General features: G+C 40.1%; 1 protein-coding gene across 6 annotated transcripts in view; it reads left to right on the top strand.

Annotated features, from left to right (window-relative positions):
- Positions 1-12724: 12724 nt before the first annotated feature.
- The window catches only part of plat (plasminogen activator, tissue), a 48988-nt gene continuing 48351 nt past the window's right edge, over positions 12725-13361 (top strand). For all 6 annotated transcript variants that reach the window (XM_061898477.1, XM_061898457.1, XM_061898397.1 and 3 more), the window contains exon 1: positions 12725-12972. The gene's annotated coding sequence lies outside the window, so the exon portion shown is untranslated. The remainder of the gene's footprint in view (positions 12973-13361) is intronic.

Below are 13361 nucleotides of genomic sequence, written 5' to 3'. Positions count from 1 at the left end.
AGCCACGCCCACAGGGAGGCGGAGTTTCAGCCTGGTTCAACACAGTGTTAAACCCGTCGGTCACGTGACTTGTACTGCACTGTAATATTACATTACACATAAGTATATATATGAATATAAATTATAAAAAGTCACATATGCGCATTTAAACATGTGTTCAATATTTACAAAAAAAGTAGAATTCAATGGTAATACTCAAGTAAAATAATAATAAATGAATAAATAAACATCCATCCATCCATTTCCTACCGCTTATTCCCTTTCGGGGTCGCGGGGGGCGCTGGCGCCTATCTCAGCTACAATCATATATATATATATATATATATATATATATATATATATATATATATATATACGTATACACACGGGCTTCACGGTGGCAGAGGGGTTAGTGCGTCTGCCTTACAATACAAGTAGTCAGGGTTCAATCCCGGGCTCGGGATCTTTCTGTGTGGAGTTTGCATGTTCTCTGCGTGGGTTCCCTGCGGGTACTCCGGCTTCCTCCCACCTCCAAAGACATGCACCTGGGGATAGGTTGATTGCCAACACTAAATTGGCCCTAGTGTGTGAATGTGAGTGTGAATGTTGTCTGTCTATCTGTGTTGGCCCTGCGATAAGGTGGCGACTTGTCCAGGGTGTACGCCGCCTTCCGCCCGATTGTAGCTGAGATAGGCACCAGCGCCCCCCACGACCCCAAAGGGAATAATCGGTAGAAAATGGATGGATGTATGGATGGATGGATGGATGGATGGATGTACACACACACACATACATATTTATATACTGGATGGATGTTTTAAAAAATGTTTTTACTCTTCCGCACTATATCTTTCTAAGTGCAAAACTAGTTTCATCATTTGTTCTCCAATTTAGATCCCTGTAGACTGTCATGCACATGTTAATATATTTGAAGGTTGTATACAGTGTAGTCCAGGGGTGTCAAAGTCAAATACAGAGTGGGCCAAGATTTCAAACTGAACAAAGCCGCGGGCCAAATTTAAACAAATTAACCTTTTAATAGGGACCCAAACAAGTTTTGCATTGAATATTGAAGAAGCAAAACTTATACAACTTTATAGTGACATGCTAAATGGAGTTTCAAATAATAATAATAATAATCAAAAATTTAAATGGCTTATCAAATAACATATAAATAAAAATTGAATGCATCTTTTCTATTTGCAGCGTTCTGAGGTAAATATCAAAATAAACTTTTTCCACAGGCTAATAATAGATTGGAAAATAAAATAATAATGAATGAATCAATAAAGTACTATCTAATCAAACATTCAAGCCTTGAAGTAGTAAGTAAAAAGATAAACGTTAATTATTGCTCAGTTTGCTACACTGATTTGCTTTAACACTGAATATTGAACAAGCAACGCTTATGTAACTTAATAGTGCAAAATCAACTTGGGGTTGGTGGGGTAGCAGGGCTATATTATAGCATCCCAGAAGAGTTAGTGCTGCAAGGGGGTCTGGGTATTTGTTTTGTTGTGTTTATGTTGTGTTACGGTGCGGATGTTCACCCAAAATGTGTTTGTCATTCTTGTTTGTTGTGGGTTTACAGCGTGGCGCATATATTTGTAACAGTGTTAAAGTTGTTCATACGGCCATCCTCAGTGTGACCTGTATTGCAGTTGACCAATTATGCATTGCATTCACTCGTGTGTGTGTGAAAAGACGAAAATTATATGTGACTGGGCCGGCACAATATTTGAATGGAGGAAAAGCGGATGTGACGACAGGTTGTAGAGAACGCTAAAGGCAGTGCCTTAAAGGCACTGTCCCCAATATTGTTGTCCAGGTGGAATATGGGAGAATAGTTACCCTGGGACATTTTCGGGGAGGGCATTGAACTTCGAGAGTCTCCCGGGAAAATCGGGAGGGTTGGCAAGTATGAGTATTAGCAGTGATTGCGGTGTGACAGCGGCACCGCCGCTGTATAATACCGGCGGGCCAGCAATATCAAATGTTAATTTGATATTGCCTCAAGGGCCAAATGAAATTACACGGCGGGGCAAATTTGGCCCGTGGCCAGGAGTTTGACACCCATGATGTAGTCAGTAAAACAGTGCTATGTTAACATGTTGCTGACATACGCATGTTCACTGCAAATGTAAAAAGTAAAATACAAAAAAATATATTTTTAACAATATGGCATTTTCATTATTTTGTAAATGTCCAATTGTTATAAGCAGGTGGTGAGTTTCCAAAGATACAAACAATAACATGATGTACGATGTTGTTTGTTGTTTTTGTGTAAATTGCCAAAATGCCATCACTGACATGCATTAGGTTGATTGATTGATTGAATGAAACTTTTAATAGTAGATTGTAGAGTTCAGTACATATTCTGTACAATTGACCACTAAATGGTAACACCCGAATACGTTTTTTAACTTAAATCAATTCATGGTACAAATATATACTATCAGCATAATACCGTCATCACACAGGTTAATCATCAGAGTATTTACATTGAATTATTTACATTATTCACAATCTGGGGGGTGGGATGAGGAGGGTTTGTATAAGTGCAATGTATTTATCTGTACAGTTTATTTATATCTGCACCTTATTGCTTTTTTTTAAATCCTGCACTACCAAGAGCTAATGCAACAAAATGTTGTTCTTATTTGTACTGTAAAGTTCAAATTTGAATGACAATAAAAAGGAAGTCTAAGTCTTAGTTTGGTTGATATCAGCACTTCAGTCATCAACAATTGCATCATCAGAGAAATGGACATTGAAACAGTGTAGGTCTGACTTTGTAGGATATGTACAGCGAGCAAGGAACATAGTGAGTTCAAATAGCATAAGAACAAGTACATACATTAGAAATACATTTGATTATTTACAAACCCCATATCCATATGAGTTGGGAAATTGTATTAGATGTAAATATAAACAGAATACAATAATTTGCAAATAATTTTCAACCCATATTCAGTTGAATATGCTACAAAGACAACATATTTGATGTTCAAACCGATAAACTTTTTTTTGTTTTGTTTTGCCAAAAATCATTAACTTTAGAATTTGATGCCAGCAACAGATGACAAAGAAGTTGGGAAAGGTGGTAATAAATACTGATAAAGTTGAGGAATGCTCATCAAACACTATTTGGAACATCCCACAGGTGTGCAGGCTAATTGAGAACAGGTGGGTGCCATGATTGGGCATAAAAACAGCTTCCATGAAATGCTAAGTAATTCACAAAGAAGGATGGGGTGAGGGTGACCACTTTGTAAGCAAATTGTCGAACAGTTTTAGAACATTTCTCAACCAGCTATTGCAAGGAATTTAGAGATTTTACCATCTATGGTCCGTAAAATCATCAAAAGGTTCAGAGAATCTGGAGAAATCACTGAACGTCAGCGATGATATTAAGGACCATTGATCCCTCAGGCGGTACTGCATCAAAAACTGATATCAGTGTGTAAAGGATATCACCACATGGGCTCAGGAACACTTCATAAAACCACTGTCAGTAACTACAGTTGGTCGCTACATCTGTAAGTGCAAGTTAAAACTCTACTATGCAAAGCAAAGCCCATTCATCAACAACACCCAGAAACGCCGCCGGCTTCGCTGGGCCCGAGCTCATCAGATCACCACATTTCAACTTATATTTGGAAACTGTGGACGTGGTGTCCCCCGGAACAAAGAGGAAAATAACCATTCGGATTGTTATAGCACGACAGGTAATAGCTGAAATGATGCCAGACACTACAGGTAGCAAAGACACAAGAGTGACATGAGGCAACGACAATACAATACAATGATCCAGCAACTGACACGAGACAAAACAGGTACAAATAGGAGCGGGCTGATTGGCAACGGGTGTGGCCAGGTGCCAATCAGCCGCAGCTGAGGAGGAACACAGCACTCAGGGAACAAGACAGGAAGCTGACAAAATAAGAGCACTAGACAGGAACTAAAGACAGGAGATACTAAACACAGAGGAAACAGACAAATGCAGAGGAAAAAACTAAAACATAGACAAACTGTCAGGGGAAAGCCTGACATCAAGGAGGAAATGAGCAAGTTTGGTGTAAGATCAAAAATTCTTCTCCACTTTTAATCATCTCCATCCTTCAAAGGCATCCCCGATACAAATCTTCATTTTGTTCCTGGCTTTGTCATGAATAAGTTGAGAATCGAAACAAGGCCTTTTAGATTTACTAGGGTCTGACATGTTTAGAAACTCTACCAGTGGCAGTAGCCATGCGAAGATGATAGTGCGTAACTGGCAACTTGAATGTGACACACTCACAGACTTTCTCTTTGGTTAATACGGTGGAGGGCGGGACATCGAAATGAAAACACTACCAAGATTTTAGGGCTGGAAACCTAATTTGGAAATGAGCATATCCTGGCTGAACTTCTGTTATCAGTTATAGAGGTATTCGAAAACAACATGCTTTTTTAATGCCTTTTGACATATCAGGGCCATTTAATGATGACTTGACATGTAATTCTTACATAAGGCTCCTTTAAATGATGATGTCTGGGCCAGCTGGGGTCAAAGGTCATGCTGGTATACACTTTCGTTGATTCCCAAATGTTTCACAATCTGCATCTAATAAAAGTAAATAAATGTGTATGTAATGAGTGGAGTATGACTACAGGTTTGTGCAATACTTGAGGGGTTCGCTTTGCAGTGAAATTCATGGAAAAACAGAAACCTTCCCTGGAACACCAGCAACATTATCATTTGTCATCACGTCCTTTACCTCGACACGCCTGGGGATGCAGAAAATGTTGAACAAATAACTGCAAAAGATAAGCTTAGCTGTCTGCTTTTGATCATGGACAAAACATCTGGTTTCATACAGAAAGATATTTGACTGGAAAGTCATCTGTGTGTGTGTGTATGTACATTTTCTCATTAATCCCAGGGAAGGGAGAGATAATGTTACGCAGATGGATGCAAACCAAAAGGGAATAAGCGGTAGAAAATGGATGGATGGATGGATGCAAACCACCTCCACCCATCCCACTGCTTTAAGTGGACCTTTTAATGGAGTCAACAAAATATTGTTCCACTTTTTATTTTCATATGTGAGCCACCATGGAGGAAGATTTAGGAAAGAATAGATTGGAAAAAAGAAAAAAACATTGCGGTCGTGACAAATGACTGCTGGTGCCAAGTGGTTCATCAGTCTGGCACAACGACTACAACAATACACAACCTCTGCAAAGCGCAAGAGTTCACAGAGAGCCGAAAAATGAATCATAGTTTTCCATTCTAGAAAAGGAAATCTGTCACCTCCAAATGCCATCCATTCATCATCCATAATCTACAGCTTGTCCCTTTCGGGGTCGCAGGTGCCAATCCCAGCTGCATTCGGGCGGAAGGTGGAGTACACCCTCAACAAGTCGCCACTCCATTGCAGGCCAACACAGATAGACAGACAACATTCACACTAGGGCCAAGTTAGTGTTGCCAATAAACTTATCTCCAGGTGCATGTCTTTGGAGGTGGGAGGAAGCCAGAGTACCCTGAAGGAACCCACGCTGATCGAACCCACGACCTTCTTAATGTGAGGCAAACCCACTAACCCCTGGCACACCGTGCTGGCTCCAAATGATGAAAATGTAACACTATGTAGTCATAGACAGGCGCCGATTTACATTTCTGCCAGTGGGTGCTCGGCATACTTGCCACACTTGAGACCTTCAATTTCGGGAGATGGGGGGCGTGGTCGGGGGTGGGGGTTTGGGGGGAGGGGCGGGGGCGTGGTTGGGGCGGGGGGCATGGTTAAGAGGGGTGGCGTATAATTCACCAACTCGAGTATTTCATATATATATATATATATATATATATATATATATATATATATATAATATCCATACAGTATATGTATGAAATACTTGACTTTCAGAGAATTCTAGCTATATATATTTATTTTATTATATATATAAATGAAATAAATAGTTGAATTTCCGACGGCACCTATTAAATACACATAAAACACAGTTCTACTAACTGTACTGTGCTTGCTTGTTACTAAAAAAACAACACTTACCTTTCACTATTTGAGTAACCTTTGTTCTGCCATTTTTGTATTGGCGAGCGATCTACGAATCCGGGAACATATCCTTCACGGATTTGTTGTAGACATATGCAAATGAGAACGGGATGTTGCTTCCAGCTATCAGCATAGCCATCTTTGTCTCAGCATAAGATACACCATCGGGTCTTCATTTTGCGAGGTGGTCCATAATACTGGGTTGTGAACGATGCTGCGCTGCGGACGCTTTGCGCTTCGCTGACCGTTCATGGCTGAATATCTGTTCGGCCGCCGTGTTCAATGGAGAAGTCTGTTCTACAAAATTTTCAGGCAACATACCCCTTCCCCTTCGAACTCTCCTGGATAAACTGAAATTCGTGTTTCCAATCGTTCTGGAACTTGCAGGCGTATTTCTTCATTTTGCCCGTCGACGGTGTAATATATTGGGTTGGAGTCAATAACCAGGCGACGTGATGAAGTTATGTCTCTTTACTGTAGGCTTCAGAACAACAGACTCCCTAATGCATGTTCCTTGACTGCACTTAAATGTAGAATATATTTACATTCTATTCTATGTACAGTAGATGGCAGTATTGTCCTGTTTAAGAGGGTCACAACATTGAGTCAGGTCTGACTCAATGTTGGGAGGCGTGGCCTCCAGCTCCGCTTGAATTTCGGGAGATTTTCGGGAGAAAATTTGTCCCGGGAGGTTTTCGGGAGAGGCGCTGAATTTCGGGAGTCTCCCGGAAAATCCGGGAGGTTTGGCAAGTATGGTGCTCGGTGTGTCACGGCGGTAAATCTGCCGCTACTTTTCTGAGCATGCGCGGTTTTTGTTTGGTGGTGAAGCTCCTGCGGGATCAGCGCCTATGTATGTAGTAATGTATTATATTTACACACGAAATTAGCACAAAGGAAAATCTAGATCCAGTACTAGAGCTGTATCAAAAATTGTTCCTTTACGAATATATAATTTCTCAATTTTGATTGACACTGTCTCATGGGGAAGGCGTGGTTTGGTTGGTAGAGCGTCCGTGCCAGTAACCTGAGGTTTTCTCGTTTGATCCCCATTTTCTGCCATCCTAGTCACATCCGTTGCGTCCTTTGGCAAGACACTTCACCCTTGCTCCTGATGGATCGTGGTCATGGCCTTGCATGGCAGCTCCGGTCATCAGTGTGTGAATGTGTGTGTAAACGTGGAAATAGTGTCAAGTGCTCTGAGTACCTTGAAGATAGAAAAGCGCTATACAGGTATAACCCATTTATTGTGGTTGTATTTTACAGCGTTGTGCTGTACTGTATCATAGTTGCTGTATTTAATCCTTCGCTAAAAAAAATACTAAAACGTTTTGGATTTTGGCCAAGTACAAGGCTTCATTACATTGTGCACCAAATTAAGTGTCAAACGTACTCTATGATTCTGTACAATATTGACATACATTGAAATGTGTCAGGTTTAAATAAAAATTCACTTCCAAAAATCTGCTGTAAAAATATGCAGTATTGGTTTTTCAATCAATCTTTCAAAACTATTTCTACATGGACACATATCACCTTCAGATAAGAGCTTTTGCCATTTTGACAAACTGGTTTTGGTGTAAACATGTGGCTCAGTTTTTTGTTTTCTGACAACACAAAAAATAGGTTAAAATATGAACTATTTTCCAGGGACTTTAAATCTTTAAAATTCAGTATGTTTGATAGGGATGGTAAGATTAAAGACTTCACCGGGTTGCATCAAACTCCAGGCCTGATATGGTTGGGTAACTTTTAATCACTGCGGTCTAAGGGGAAATTTTGAGGCGCATTGCATGTTCTCTAAAAAAGAAAAAAAATCCCCCCACCCCAAATACTCAAATTGAATTTTATAACTTCCTCTTAATTGTAGAGAAACTATTTTGGATAAGCCCGCATACATAGCAGCAGCAACAAAGCAAGCATGGCTGAGGCGATACTGTCACTTCCATACTTGAAAAATCTAAAGTTTGGCAACACTATAGGTCAGTGGTTCTCAAATGGGGGTACATGTACCCCTGGGGGTACTTGAAGGTATGCAAAGGGGTACGTGAGATTTTTTTTTTTTAATATTCTAAAAATAGCAACAATTCAAAAATCCTTTCTAAATATATTGATTAAATAATACTTCAACAAAATATGAATGCAAGTTCATAAACTGTGAAAAAAATACAACAATGCATTATTCAGTGTTGACAGCTAGATTTTTTGTGGACATATTCCATAATACTGTTAAAGATTTATTTTTTTGTGAAGAAAAGTTTAAAATTAAGTTCATGAATCCAGATGGATCTCTACTATAATCCCCAAAGAGGGCACTTTAAGTTGATGATTACTTCTATGTGTAGAAATCTTTATTCATAATATAATCATTTGTTTATTTTTCAATTTTATACAATTTAATGAATCAGAAACTGATGACATAGTGCTGTAGTTTACTTCTTTATCTCTTTTTTTTCAATCAAAAATGATTTGCTCTGATTAGGGGGTATTTGAATTAAAAAAATGTTCACAGGGGGTACATCACTGAAAAAATGTTGAGAACCACTGGGTTATACGATCAGAATGTTTGTGACAAGATTCCAAGATGCAATGCAGATTGTGTGATTCAAAAACAGTGTTTGGCAACCCCAGCACTTTGGAAGGGGATAAAGTATAACAAAAAAAAAAGGTTAATCTAGTCCAAAAGGTAGCGCTTGAACAAAAAGTGAAAGTGGGGCTGCCAAATATACTGTGATAGTGTACATAGCATTTGGTATATATTGTATATATGTTATAGATATATTATATCTGTATATATAATATACTGTACACATATTAAGTATATATTGTATATATTTGCAAATATGTTATATTTCACATTGCTATACCTAGTCTATTTATACCTGCATTGTCCTTTCCATCCTTACACTTTCCATCATTGTAACTAAGCTACTGTGTTGAACAATTTCCCTTGTGGATCATTAAAGTTTGTCTAAGTCTAAGTCTAAAATGCTTGACAAGATGGTCCGCAGTGGTAATAAGCGTGGCAAAAAAAGGCCAGGAAAAAGTAAGAACACATAAACAGAGTACAACTTACAAAAAAACCCAGAACAAATCAATACTTGCACGGCCAGAAGCAAGGAGCCAGGAGAAAATGCGAATGAGCAAAATTCCAGGTGCAAATCGCTAACCAATGCAGTGAACCAAACCGCAACAAACAATTACAGCAGCAAGGTTTGTATAGACTGATTGCCAAATGCACCACAGGTGTTTCCCTTGGCTCCACCCTCTTTCAGGCCTCAGAGGAAATGTAAAAAAACGGAAAAGCAGAGCAAAGGTCAACAGAACAAGTGAAAAACTCAAAATAGCATGCAAAAAATAAATACAATAACAAACCAACAAAAAACCAATTCACAACTCATTCATAACTCTCACTGACCTCTATTTAATGATACAACTCTAACATTTGACAACCAAACAATTAAACAAGGCGACACGGTAAAGAATCTGGGTGTTATCTTCGTACTGGCTCACCTGCACTGGCTTCCTGTGCACTTAAGATGTGACTTTAAGGTTTTACTACTTACGTATAAAATACTACACGGTCTAGCTCCATCCTATCTTGCCGATTGTATTGTACCATATGTCCCGGCAAGAAATCTGCGTTCAAAGGACTCCGGCTTATTGGTGATTCCCAAAGTCCCAAAAAAGTCTGTGGGCTATACAGCGTTTTCATTTCGGGCTCCAGTACTCTGGAATGCCCTCCCGGTAAAAGTTCGAGATGCCACCTCAGTAGAAGCATTCAAGTCTCACCTTAAAACTCATTTGTTTACTCTAGCCTTTAAATAGACTCCCTTTTTACACCAGTTGATCTGCCGTTTGTTTTCTTTTTCTCCTATGTCCCACTCTCCCTTGTGGAGGGGGTCCGGTCCGATCCAGTGACCATGTACTGCTCGCCTGTGTATCGGCTGGGGACATCCCTGCGCTGCTGATCCGCCTCCGCTTGGGATGGTTTCCTGCTGGCTCCGCTGTGAACGGGACTCTCGCTGCTGTGTTGGATCCGCTTTGGACTGGACTCTCGCGACTGTGTTGGATCCATTATGGATTGAACTTTCACAGTATCATGTTAGACCCGCTCGACATCCATTGCTTTCCTCCTCTCCAAGGTTCTCATAGTCATCATTGTCACCGACGTCCCACTGGGTGTGAGTTTTCCTTGCCCTTATGTGGGCCTACCGAGGATGTCGTAGTGGTTTGTGCAGCCCTTTGAGACACTAGTGATTTAGGGCTATATAAGTAAACATTGATTGATTGATTGATTTGAACTGTCCTATGTCATGATCAGGACATGAACGGAGATTGAAGAATCCAGATACATAGCTTATCAAGTTCGAATATTTTGGGAACTCCACAACAATTTTTTGGGTGGAAAAAACAAGCTTAAGTAAAAACACAAAAACACACGTTACTAATCATCAGTGCCACCAGGCTGCTGTCATTTCAGTAGCAAGAAAACATCCATCCATCCATTTTCTACCGCTATTCCCTTTGCAGTCGCGGGAGGCGCTGGTGCCTATCTCAGCTACAATCGGGCGGAAGGCGAAGTACACCCTGGACAAGTCGCCACCTCATCGCAGGGCCAACACAGATAGACAGACAACATTCACACACTAGGGGCAATTTAGTGTTGCCAATCAACCTATCCCCAGGTGCATGTCTTTGGAGGTGGGAGGAAGCCGGAGTACCCGGAGGGAACCCACGCAGTCACGGGAAGGACATGCAAACTCCACACAGAAAGATCCCGAGGCTGGGATTGAACCCAGGACTGCTCAGGACCTTCGTATTGTGAGGCAGACGCACTAACCCCTCCTCCACCGTGCAGCCCAGCAAGAAAACAGTCAAATGTAATTAAATTTGTGGAAAAACAACTCAATTAGAATGTATGTGGGGATGAATGTTGGATTAAAAATAATAAATAATTGGATTCATGTAGTGAAAGCTCATTTTTCTTTCAGTGCACATGGTAAGCTACATCTGTTTCCACAGCTGCCTTGAGAACATTGCTGCTAATTCGCACCAACAGGTTCTTTGACCACCATCAAACATGCTTTCACATTCATACTTCAATGTGGCCTGCACTGGCGGCAAAGTGAGTAAAATGTCTGACAACAACAAAAGCAGTGACTGGGACAGAGGAAGCAGAATTCAACCCTGGAAAACCTGCTCTACATCCTGAGCTACGGCAATCCGTATGGTGAGCAATCAATTTTTAATTCATGGAAAATGTCACCGGTATTAATTCAAGTACAGATGAAAAGTCGAAGCATTTAAATCCCACCTTAAAACTCATTCATATACAGTGGGGCAAAAAAGTATTTAGCCAGCCACAGATTGTGCAAGTTCTCCCACTTAAAATGATGACAGAGGTCTGTAATTTTCATCATAGGTACACTTCAACTGTGAGAGACAGAATGTGAAAAAAAGATCCAGGAATTCACATTGTAGAACTTTTAAATAATTTATTTGTAAATTATGGTGGAATAAGCCGCTTGCCCATTGTAGATTCACTCTTCCCAGTCTGGTGCAGGTCTATAATTATTTTCCTGGTGTCCTTTGACAGCTCTTTGGTCTTGGCCATAGTGGAGTTTGGAGTCTGACTGTTTGAGACAGTGGACTGGTGTCTTTTATACAGATATCAAGGTCAAACAAGTGCCATTAATACAGGTAACGAGTGGAGGTAAGAAGAGCTTCTTAAAGAAGAAGTTACAGGTCTGTGAGAGCCAGAGATATTCCTTGTTTGAAGTGACCAAATACTTATTTTCCACCATAATTTACAAATAAATTCTTTAAAATTCCTAAAATGTCAATTCCTGGATTTTTTTCACATTCTGTCTCTCACAGTTGAAGTGTACCTATGATGAAAATTACAGACCTCTGTCATCCTTTTAAGTGGGAGAACTTGCACAATCGGTGGCTGACTAAATACTTTTTTGCCCCACTATACTCTATCTTTTAAATAGACTCTGTTTTATAGCAGTTGACCTGCCGCTTTTCTTTTTTGTCTCCCTGTCCTGCATGGAGAGGTTACCGGATGGCCAGGGATAATCCCTGGATAGAGTCCAGTTTTATTCCGATTTTAGAGCTGGCCTGCCTGATCAGTGTCTCCAGTCTGGAGCTGTCCTTAGATGTACTGCCCCCTAGTATACCAGTCTGGAATATGTGCTAGCTGTTCTAAGTCATGACCCAGTATGAACCAGTCCTCCTACAACCCTCTGCTTGCCCCCAATGGACTGGACTCTCACATTATCATGAATGATTTGCAATAACTGTACCAACCTGGCATCCATTGCAGCCAATCACAGGATGGGGGTCCTCACATGATGGATTGAACTAAGCCTTAAGGACTTAAAAATAAAAACCTGAAGGGCACACAATAATCTTGACTGTACTGAGGGAGTCAAGGAGGTTAAAAAATACAAAACTCCTGACATCATCTCTAGTAGAAACGTACATTCAGCATGGTTGAGTGATGATGAGTAAACTACTTTCCTCCATCCGTTCAATAGGAGTGGACAGGCAGTATAATGGAAATTATGTTGAAACAATTTACTCCCCATTATATCTTGAAAGCGTCTGTGGAAATGACCGATGTGTGTATTTGTATTTCATTTGTGACATTTATCTGCTATAAATCTTCTACATCTGTCCAGTTTCATTCAGTACCTGGAGGGAGGGTGGTGTGTTGGAATGTAAACTCCTCCTCGGCTGCACCGTCATCATCAGGCCGGTAGAGCTGCAGTATTTCTCCTCTGAGGTCACAGCAAACCACCGCCTCCTCTTTCTTTTCCTCTCTCTCTTCTACAAATGGAGCCTTAAAAAGTGAGAACGACCGCTGGAGGAGCTCAATCCGGGAGGCGAGACAACTATCCAACATCCTTAAATCATCATCCTTTATTTGGTAAGCTACTCTTTTCTGTGCACATGCAATTCTTTATTTAAACATTGTGCTTTCTGCTTAGTCATGTTAAGAACGTTCTAGTTCCATTATTTACAGCATTCTTTTCACCATTGTCTTTGCTCACTTTGAAAGAGATTCGCTGCAGAATATGCATTTATATCTGAACACATATAAGGATTCTAAAGGGGTGGTTTTGCTTTTTTTATTGCTTTACTTTATAATGTGAGTCTTCTAGAAAAGACATATTAGACCTAAAATATGTCTTAAAATATGTAAATGTGTATTAGAACATTACATATTACGTACAAAAGTTATTGTGAAAAATATTGTTCCTCTAAGTATTGCCATCGTAAGTTTGTACAGGAATAAATATTACAATGAAAGTTAAA

The sequence above is a fragment of the Nerophis ophidion genome, linkage group LG01 (genome assembly GCF_033978795.1).
Source record: "Nerophis ophidion isolate RoL-2023_Sa linkage group LG01, RoL_Noph_v1.0, whole genome shotgun sequence".
Classification (NCBI taxonomy): Eukaryota; Metazoa; Chordata; class Actinopteri; order Syngnathiformes; family Syngnathidae; genus Nerophis; species Nerophis ophidion.
This window is presented reverse-complemented; position numbering and strand designations above follow the sequence as displayed.